Here is a 10,409-nt window from a genome sequence, read left to right on the forward strand (position 1 = left end):
AGAGACATTACTTTGCCAGCAAAGGTCCGTCTAGTCAAGGCTATGGCTTTTCCAGTGGTCATATATGGATGTGAGAGTTGGACTATAAAGAAAGCTGAGTGCCCAATAATTGATGCTTTTGAACTGTGGTGTTGGAGAAGACTCTTGAGAGTCCCTTGGACTGCAAGGAGATCCAACCAGTCCATCCTAAAGGAGATCAATCCTGAGTGTTCATTGGAAGGACTGATGTTGAAGCTGAAACTTCAATACTTTGGCCACCTGATGCGAAGAGCTGACTCATTTGAAAAAACCCTGATACTGGGAAAGATTGAGGGCAGGAGGAGAAGGGGATGACAGAGAATGAGATGGTTGGATGGCATCACCGACTCGATGGACATGAGTTTGGGTGAACTCTGGGAGTTGGTCATAGACAGGGAAGCCTGGCATGCTGTGGTCCATGGGGTCTCGTACACGACTGAGTGACTGAACTGAACTGATTAACAATGTGTTTGTTTCAGGAGCACAGCAAAGTGATTCAGTTACACATAACAATATATCTATTCTTTTTAAAATTCTTTTCCCTTTTAAGTTGTTACATAATATTCTTTTTCAGATTCTTTTGCATTATAGGTTTTCATGTGTATATGTAATTTTAAAACCTTTGAGAGCCGGATGCATATATGATATTAATTTTATTCTAGCCCCCAGACTCCTTCAGTGCCTGAGTATGAGGATCACAGGAACAGTGACTAGATATTTTTAAGGAAGAAATCTCAGGTAGAGTATCTCAGCTAACTATGAAGATGGATTATAATGGAGAAAGAAAGCCACCCTTCAGCAAAGGGCGTACCCCAAGCACATCCCTAGACTTGCTGTCTGGGCTCTATTATTTCCTAGGCTTTTAGTTCTATGGCTGTATTAGTTGAACACATTGAGAATTAGTTTTTTATTTAAACAAAGATAGGCTTATTTTAAGGAGAAGGCAATGGCACCCCACTCCAGTACTCTTGCCTGGAAAATCCCATGGACGGAGGAGCCTGGTAGGCTGCAGTCCATGAGGTTGTTAAGAGTTGGACACAACTGAGAGACTTCACTTTCACTTTTCACTTTCATGCATTGGAGAAGGAAATGGCAACCAACTCCAGTGTTATTGCCTGGAGAATCCCAGGGACGGAGAAGCCTGGTGGGCTGCCGTCTATGGGGTTGCACAGAGTCGGACACAGCTGAAGCGACTTAGCAGCAGCAGCAGCATCAGGCTTATTTTAAAGGGCTTCCCTGGTGGCTCAGTGGTAAAGAAACCACCTGTAATGCAGGAGGCGCTGGAGACGTGGGTTCAGTCCCTGGGTGGGGAAGATTCCCTGGAGGAGGAAATGGCAACCCACTCCAGTATTCTTGTCTGGAGAATCCCATGGACAGAGGAGTCCAGCAGGCTACAATCTATAGGGTTGCAAAGAGTCCGTAGGATCACAAAGAGTGGGACACGACTGAAGCGATTGAGCACACAGGCTTATTTTAAAAGGTTGTGTGTTTTCTTTTGGACATCTTAAAAGAATGAAAAATTCTCTCCTGTATGAAGTGGCTTAAATATAGTATGGTGTATGAGCTGAGTGTCGAAGAATTGATGCTTTTAAACTGTGATGTTGGAGAAGACCCTTAAAAGTCCCTTGGACTGCTAGGAGATCAAACCATTCAATCCTAAAGGAAATCAACCCTGAATATTCGTTGGAAGGACTGATGCTGAAGCTGAAACTCCAATACATTGGCCACCTGATTTGAAGACCCTGATGCTGGGAAAGATTGAGGACAGGAGGAGAAGGGGACAACAGAGGATGAGATGGTTGGATGGAATCACCAACTCGATGGACATGAGTTTGAGTAAGCTCTGGGAGTTGGTGATGGACAGGGAAGCCTGGTGTGCTGCAGTCCATGGGGTCACAAAGAGTTGGACACAACTGAGCTACTGAACTGAAATGGTGTATGAGCAGCTCTTAGTTCTTCACCAGTTTTCTTGCCTCAAATGATTTGAATAAACAAGCCAATCTTTTTGTACTGCTCCTTCTTGGTAGGGACCCAATCATTATTTTATTTAACCCTCACAATAACCCTGCACGGTGTTAGTATTCCCACTGTACAGATAATGAAATTGAAGCTCAAAGAACTGTCTCCTTCCTTCTTTAAATTGCACTAATTTTTGACAAGGTACAGAAGGTCAAAAAGGGTAGACAATAAGAATGTGTGTTGCCTAAACCCCTGGTGTTGTGTCAAACCACCATTGACAATTTGGTTGTGGTTGTTTGCTTGGTCTCTCTCAAACTTGAACCCTCTGAATGCAGCTCCCAGTATCTCTTATATAAGAAATCTTTCCAGGATTCCTTAGTTTTCTTTTAGGTATATTCTCGTAGACTGTTGCAGCACTCACTTACATAGCACAAGAATTTATCTGGGGTCACTGTGTCCCAATAGATTGCATGTTGCCTAAGAGCAGAAGCCTTGTCTGTTTTGCCTACCATTATAATCTCTAGTACTTAGTGCTTTGCACTCATTATTTGTTAATTAGTGCAATAGATATCCTGGTGCATCTAAATTTATACTCCTAGATGTAAGGTGCACCTGCTGCTGCTGCTAAGTCGCTTCAGTCGTGTCCGACTCTGTGCGACCCCATAGACAGCCTCCTACCAGGCTCCTCTGTCCCTGGGATTCTCCAGGCAAGAACACTGGAGTGGGTTGCCATTTCCTTCTCCAATGCGTGAAAGGAAAAGTGAAGTCACTTAGTCGTGTCTGACTCTTCACGACCCCATGGTCTGCAGCCCACCAGGCTCCTCTGTCCATGGGATTTTCCAGGCAAGAGTACTGGAGTGGGGTGCCATTGCCTTCTCCAAGGTGCACCTAGAGGTGCAAATGCCAGATCAAAAGTATGCACATTTTCATTTTTAATAGAGATCTTCCCAACCCAGGGATTGAACCCTGGTCTCCGACATTGCAGGCAGATTCTTAACTATCTGAGCCACAAGGGAGGCCCTCAGATACTGGCAAATTGTCCTTTTAAAAGATGTGTTAATTTACATCCCTACCAATATTGTATAAGAAGGTTGTTTGTCTCCACTCTCGCCAAACCAGTTTGATCTTTAGCAATCTAAGTGAAGATGAAATCTCCAAATATTTAATCTGTGTTTCTTTCCCTTTCTTATACATGTTAGAAATAGTTCTTGCAGCTAGTATATGATTTGATTCATGGCATTTTTTTTTCATGCAAATGGAAAAAATATATAGTTGAAACCTCAGAACTTTAAGCTTTCTAGCTATGATTTCATCATTAGAAAAAGAAATCCTCCACTCTAACATATAATATTCTCACATATTTTCTTCTAGTTTTTATGTTTCTTTCTCTCTTTTTAAATTAAGTCTTTGACCCATCAGAAATTTATTTTGGAGTAAGATATGACCACATCATGTCTTGTTTTATTTATTAAGCAAGGTCCTTAGAGCTGACTCTGCAGGCCAGATTGGGGCTGAACTCCACTCTAGAACAGCCCCCTGACTGAAAACTCTTTTAGGCACCCCCTCTAGATGACTCCTGAAATTCAATCATTCATTTGCTCATTCACTGATTCATTTATTCAATACTGTGCCTATTATGTGCAAAGTTCATTGTTAGGTGATAGAGATTCAGAGACCAAGGTGCAGTATTTTCTCCTAGAGAACCCCAGACTAGGGAGCACATAGTAAACAGATAATTATTTAAACACATGCACACAGCAAGTGTAAATATAGGAGGCACTGGTTTTTGCAAAAGCTCAACAAGGAGCACCTCGCCCAGGGATAGAGGTGCTGGTGGGATTTTTTGAGGGTAGTGAGCGATGTCTGAGCATCTTAGAAAATGATCATGCATTAAACAGGCAAGGAGAATCCCAGGCTGAAGGGAAAACATGAGCAGAATTGGGTAAGGAAAAACTACAGGGATTCATGGCAGGAAGTGGAGAAAGATGAGGCTGGACAGGAAAACAGGGGCCAGGAAACAGAAGGCCTTCTATGTCATGAGCAACTTGGCCCTCATCCTGAGGGCAATGAGAGCCAGTAAAGTATTTTAAACAAGAGAGTGACATAATCATATGGACAATGAATTTATGGGAGCCAAGAGTGCAAGGAGGTATGCCACTGTACTCCTCGGGAGTACATTGGGAGACCACTGTTAATGGTCCAGCTGAAGGACAATGTAAGTGTCAGTTAAGACAGTGATGCTACAAATGGAAGATAGGAGAGATGTAAGGAATAAAGTATGGCTTCCCTTGTAGCTCAGTTAGCGAAGAATCTGCCTACAATGCAGGAGACCCAGGTTTAATTCCTGGATCAGGAAGATGCCCTGGAGAAGGAAATGGCAACCCTCTCTGGTATTCTTGCCTGGAGAATCCCATGGACAGAGGAGCCTGGCAGGCTACAGTCCTTTGGGTCAGAAAAGTCAGACACGACTTAGCGACTAAACCACCACCATCACCAAGGAATAAAGTGGCACTGAACTCTTTGTTCCTCTCATCTCCTCTTGTCTGTGTAATCTCTCTTTGCTTTCTTAACTCCCTTCCTTTTAATGCCTCGCAACATTTCATTTCTACCACCTCTCCCTTCCCAACCTCTTCACTTGTCAATATAGCAGGATATGTCTTTTAGTTGCCAAATTCTACCCACTCATAGCTTTTGGTCTAAAGAAATTATTTTCCTGAGAAATAAGTAGACAAATTTGTGTAGGTGGCAAGGAGTTTTCTGGAAGAAAGAAATCAAGCCCCTAATTGCTTTTGTTTTTGAGGCTCAGTGTTTTCAGAACTCATGAGATGAGTTTCAGTATTAAAATGCCGATTGGCCACAAGTATTCATTTCTTGCCCTAACAAAAATTTTTGAAGTATTTATTTATTTATTGAGGTGCTCCGGGTCCTAGTTGTGGCATATGAACCCTTAGTTTTGGCATGTGGGATTTAGTTCCCTGACCAGGGATTGAACTTGGGCTCCTTGCATTGGAAGCTTAGAGTCTGAGCCACTGGACCACCAGGGAAATCCCTGCCCTACCAAATTTTTGCCAAAATGATAATAAAGGAGAAAAAAATGGACACAAGAACATAGAGAACAAGAAAGCAAACAGCAGGTATGACAGTTAAATGAATTTTTGGAGGGTGGAAAGTAGATGAAATAGTGGTCATTGACTTAGCAGAGAGGAGCAAATCATAACTCAAGGGTCTGTCACAGAAAATTCTTTTATCTTTTAAAATGAAAAATCCATATACTCTTCCATCCAATGGTCCCTTCTCCTTGGAATCTATCTGATAGAAGCAGGAGTCTATGGGGATATAATCATTATTATATTTAATGAATTTTTCCAAGTGGCCAAACAAAAATTAAAATCCAAACAAAAGGAAAATAAATTTAAAAACAGCAATAAAATAGCAGGGACTAAACCAATGAAAGGAGATAGATTTGTATAAGAAGACTTAGTGCATTTTTTCATATTTTTCTCCTGCCTCCCTGGTCTCTGGTCTGCAGAGTAGTTACCTGGAATGCAAATGGGTTGATGATGGCAGAGGGAGATGTAAGCCATGCAGAAGGAGAGCAGGGAATTAGGGAGCAAAAGACTACAGTTAAAAAAGTATGTCCCAGAATAAAGACAGCATGCATGAAAGCCTCATTCATGTCAAATGATACATGTATACATACAACATTTATGTATATGCAAAATACTGTCAACAAATTGTTAATGGGACCTTTTTGGGGTGATGAGATTTTCAGTGATTTTTTTTAAAGTTCTTCCTTCCACTTCTACACATTGTTCAAATTATTCCAAAAAGCATGTGTTAATTATACAAACCAAAACAGCAATTACTCTGTTTTCACAGTGAGGGAAAAAAAACAAAACAAAAGTTTGCCTAGTATCCATCATCTACCTGATGCTTTCTTTAAAATAAAATCATAAGCAACTCTGTCCTGGAGCAGACATGCTGTTTCATTTTATCATGTGATGTAGCAGGTGGTATTTCTTTCATGTATTTGAATGCTCCCTCTCTCTCTTGCCATGAGGAGGGTTCCTTGGCATTTTGAGACAGTTATCCTTGCCCCATTTCTAACCCCGGGATCATTTCGCAGATTTGGTTATTGTCTCTTCCATTGATTGTGCTATTCCCCTACTGCAGAACAGAGCAGAACACCAGGGCTGAGAGGATCAAAGCCCCAGCCCAGCACCACAGCACTGAGAGCACTTCAGACACAGCCCCCAAGACCTTGAGATAAGCTGCAATGACAATTCTGGACCTGCTTGGTCTCGGAGGCCAACTTCATCCTGCTGCCCCGTAAGCAGGATGCTTACAATGCTCCATGCAAAGCCTCCCTCCCCATCTGCCCTTCCCTGGAGGGGGAGCTGCAAGGGGCCCAGCCCCTCTGCAGATGCTGAGTCCAGAACTAGTATAGTTCTCCTTTCAGCGGCCCATGCAAAGTCCACATAGCAAGCTTTCAAGAGGGATGATGTTGGCTGCTTTCAGACCCCAATCACTGCTGGCTTTCCCTTTTCATCATAAGCCGCTGAAAATGAGTTATTCAAGCCAGCAAAACTCCCACAACAGAGAACAGCTGGAGGAGTGCCAGGCAGGGGCCCTGACATCCATGTTCCGGGCCCTGGGAAGGATGTCACCGAGGCCAGGGCAGCCACCGAGCAGTGCCCAGCTCCTCCAGCTGCACACAGCTGCTGCCCTAGGGCTCACTCTGCACTCAACTAAGATAACAGGCTCTTAGAATAATACAATCAGGGCATCTTTGGACACAGAACCATTGATTTTTAGGATCAAACTCTTAAAAGTAAGAATCAGAGAATATCACACGGGTAGGTACCCGGCGGTCACCTGGTCCTGTCTTCCCTCCGAGGTGACAGGTGTTTCTTCTGGGGAATTTGAGTGAAGTTAGGGGGTGGCCACAGAGCCTTATGATATGGAGACATGCCCAAGGGAGCAAAAGTAAGGATTGCTGTGGCTCTAGCTTCTGAAATAGTACATGAGGCCAAAAAATGACCCTCCTTCTTGGTTGCTACCTGAGCTACCCCATTCCAGAAGTCTCTGATACTCTAGTACTCTCTAGAGACAAGTTGAGGAGGAAGGTTTAAGGAGGAAGAGGAGGATTTGGAAACTCTTTAATATGCTTTTGTCCAAGAAGCTAGTCTTTCAGACCATCCCTAAGAAAAACAAGAGAAAATGGGAAATTCTTACATCTCTCCACTTCAGAACTATGGACTATTTTCGTTGACAATTTTGCCCTTCCCCACCTTTTTTGGCTCTTATATCTAAAAACAAACAAGCAAAAACAGCCTGTTCTGCGAACGATATAGAATGTGAGCTAATTTGGTCCCCTCCATCGCAGGCTTTGGCCACAGCCCCTGAGCATTAGAAAATAGCTTGTCATCCACTTGACTCCCCGTCTCATTCTTAAAGGAAAATATTTATATTATGCCACAGAGAGAGTTTCCATGGTAGTGACGATGGGAACACTGTTGCCCTGGCAACCACATGAGTCCTTCTTGAATGATCTGAAATCCCCTTCAAAGACAAATAAGGAAAGTCTGTCAAAAGAGTTGTTTGGCTGGTAGGGGGCTGGGCCTGAAAGATGGCTTTCTCTCCCCTCAAGTTTTTCTCCTGATGCTTTCTCCTTGGTCTCTAGCTCACTTCCTTCTGTACACTCTCGAGGGAACTTTCCCTACTTCTTGCTCTTCCAGGGCTGCCTTGTCCTTTTCCTGATCCACTGTGGAGACCCTTCCCAGAGCTCCACAAAGGGTTAAGGACTGGCATGCAAAGCCACGCCAAACATAACAGGAGGCAGAATCAACACACAGATCGTCCTTTTTATAGAGTTTGCTGCCTGCCCCCTGGGGACTGGGGGCACGTTCTTCTCTGTCAGCCCAAAGCAGCTCTGATGGGAGAGTTTTACAGGGAAAACAGACCAGGCATCCACTTCCGGTCATCACACGTTGGCAAGTCAGCTCTCTGGGTCTTGTCTGTGAAATAAAGGAGTTGCATGGAGCATCTTCTGGCTTCTACATTCTAGGAATTTTTATGACTCAAGAATGTACCATCCTCCAGCTCCCAAAGGCACCAGAGATCCTTCTTGGCGAGCCTGCTGGGAACTCAGACAGGAGGCTGGGACAGAGAAAGTGCTGCAGGGGAAGCAGCATGCCCACATTGCACATGTCAGTGCCATTTAAACCAGAAAATGCAATGTGCACACATATGGAAGCATCATCATCATTATCAACCTCATTATTAATTAGCACCTGCGTGCATGCTCAGTTGCTCAGTCATGTCTGATTCTGCAACCCCATGGACTGTAGCCCACCAGACTCCTCTGTCTGTGGGATTTCCCAGGCAAGAATACTGGAGTGGGTTGCCATTTCCTTCTTCAGGGGATCTTCCCGACCCAGGGATCAAAACCACGTCTTCTGTGTCTCCAGCAGTGGCAGGCAGATTCTTTACCACTGAGCCACCTGGGAAACCCAGAAAGCACTAAACTCTAGACCCCTATTCTCAGGGCCACTCTAACTCAATATCTTTTTCCTAGAGCAGGTGCGTCATCAAGCCAAGTAAATAGTTAAATGAGCCCTCTGCTGGAGGCAATCTCTTCAGCACAATTCATGCCTATCTCCGGGGCTTTCTTTGCCTCTTTGCTTATTGAAAAGCAGCTTGAGAAGCTAGAAATGCTGACTTGTTTTCTTTCGTTCTTCCTGCTGCTCCCAACTGATGGGAAGAAAGCTTTTTCAAGAGAAGAAGAAAGCAGTTGAAATCATATTTATCATTCCACTAGTAGGCAAGGACGCCACTCTCCCAGTTTGGTATGGAGGCTAGGAGAAATGCAAGGAAAAAGAAAAAAGAGAAAAAGGAGAAGTAAATGCCATCATATGGTTTTTGTTGTGCAGTTGCTCAGTCTGTCTGACTGTTTTGCAACTCCATGGCCTGTAGCCCACAAGGCTCCGCTGTCCATGGGATTTTCCAGGCAAGAATACTGGAGTGGGTTGCATTTCCTTCTTCAGGGGATCTTCTCAACCCAGGGATCAAACCCATGGCTCCTGCATTGCAAGTGGATTCCGTATCACTGAGCCACTAGGGAAGCCCAAATGCCATCATGAAGGAAACTGAAATACCTCTTCCCCAAAGCCTCTCTTGGAGAGCAGAAAGTCCACAAAGCCCGCTCAGACTTACTCTGGCTTCAGACTTAACTGAGAGGCAAGAGGTGCAGGAGTTAGAGGGTGGGTTTAGGGGGAGTCATTAAGAGCCAGGTGCAGTAAACCACCCTTCAGACCTTAACCTTTCTAAGTCTCGGTTTTTTCATCTCTAAAATGAGAGAAGTAATATCTACCTCATGGGTCTATATGATGGTTAGTTTTTTGTATCTATCTGGCTAGATTCTAGGGCCCATTTATCTAATCAAGTATTCAGGTGTCTCTATGAAGGCTATGTATAGATGTGGTTAACATCTGTAATCATTTGACATTAGGAGAAAAGGACGACACATGATGAGATAGTCAGATGGCATCACCAACTCAATGGACATGAGTTTGAGCAAACTCTGGGAGGTGGTAAAGGACAGGGAAGCCTGGCGTGCTGCAATCCATGGGGTTGCAAAGAGTCAGACACAAATGAGAGACTGAACAACAAAAGTCAGACATTTTACTCTCAATAATGTGCGTAGGCCTCATCCAATCAATTGAAGGCCTTAACAACAAAACCTGAGGTTTCCTGGAGAAGAAATTCTGCCTCAAAACTGCAACATTAACTCCTGCCTGAGTTCCGAGTCTGCCCTGTGGATTTCAGACTCAAGATGGCAACATTAGCTCCTGCTTCAGCTTCCATTCTGCTGGCCTGCCCAAGTATCTGGGAATTTCCAGTCCCCACAATTGTATGAGCCAATTCTTTAAAATAAATCTATCTCTCTGTGTGTGTGTGTATTCACACATATATATATACTTACATAATGTGAATATATATTATATGTAATATGAATACATATACACTTATAGAATATAAATACACTGGCATACCTTGTTTTATAGCACTTTGCTTTATTGGGCCTCACAGTGTGTTTTTTACAAATTGAAGGTTTGTGGCAACCTGTGTCAAGCAAGTCTACTGATGCCGTTTTTCCAACAACATTTACTCACTTCATATCTCTGTGTCACATTCTGGTAATGCTGGTGATATTTCAAACTTTTTCATTATTATTTTATTTGTGATGAAGACCTGCAATCACCATGTGCAGTGATTTGGGAGCCCCCCAAAATAAAGTCAGCCACTGTTTCCACTGTTTCCCCTGTTTCCCCATCTATTTGCCATGAAGTGATGGGACTGGATGCCATGATCTTAGTTTTCTGAATGTTGAGCTTTAAGCCAACTTTTTCACTCTTCTCTTTCACTTTCAT

Source organism: Bison bison, unplaced genomic scaffold (assembly GCF_000754665.1).
Source record: "Bison bison bison isolate TAMUID 2011002044 unplaced genomic scaffold, Bison_UMD1.0 scf7180017864333, whole genome shotgun sequence".
In the NCBI taxonomy this organism is placed as follows: domain Eukaryota; kingdom Metazoa; phylum Chordata; class Mammalia; order Artiodactyla; family Bovidae; genus Bison; species Bison bison.